Source organism: Brassica oleracea, chromosome C4, assembly GCF_000695525.1.
Source record: "Brassica oleracea var. oleracea cultivar TO1000 chromosome C4, BOL, whole genome shotgun sequence".
Classification (NCBI taxonomy): domain Eukaryota; kingdom Viridiplantae; phylum Streptophyta; class Magnoliopsida; order Brassicales; family Brassicaceae; genus Brassica; species Brassica oleracea.
In genome coordinates, this window is record NC_027751.1 from 42384233 (window position 1) to 42384713 (window position 481).

Genomic DNA, 481 nt, shown 5'->3' on the forward strand with positions numbered 1-481 from the left:
TGGTGCATAGAATACAGATCCGAGATTATAAGAGAAACCATACAAGGCTGCGCAGCTACACATCTAAGGTACCAAACCATGTGGCTTGGGACGCCAAGCTACTAGGTAATAAAGGTCCTGGATAATGAAATCTCAAAGTGATCATATCATGTCTGGAACGTAATGGAACCACATGAAAGTGTCGACACACACACACATGAATGTATATAAAAGATGCATAAGAGAATAGCACTTGAACATAAAGAGATAAGCGAGGATCATGAACCCACGAATGAGTACTCATACAATCATAAAGATCATAAAAGATTATATTGAAAGATAAACGTGGAGGGTCAAAGTATCTAAAAGAGAGATGAGCGTATTGTCCATATACATATACATAAACGCCATCTGATCAACCAGTGAAATAGATGGATCTTGTGAGAAGTAAAGAAACCGTGAGAGATGTACATGATGTAAAGGTGTTCATGTTTTCCTACTA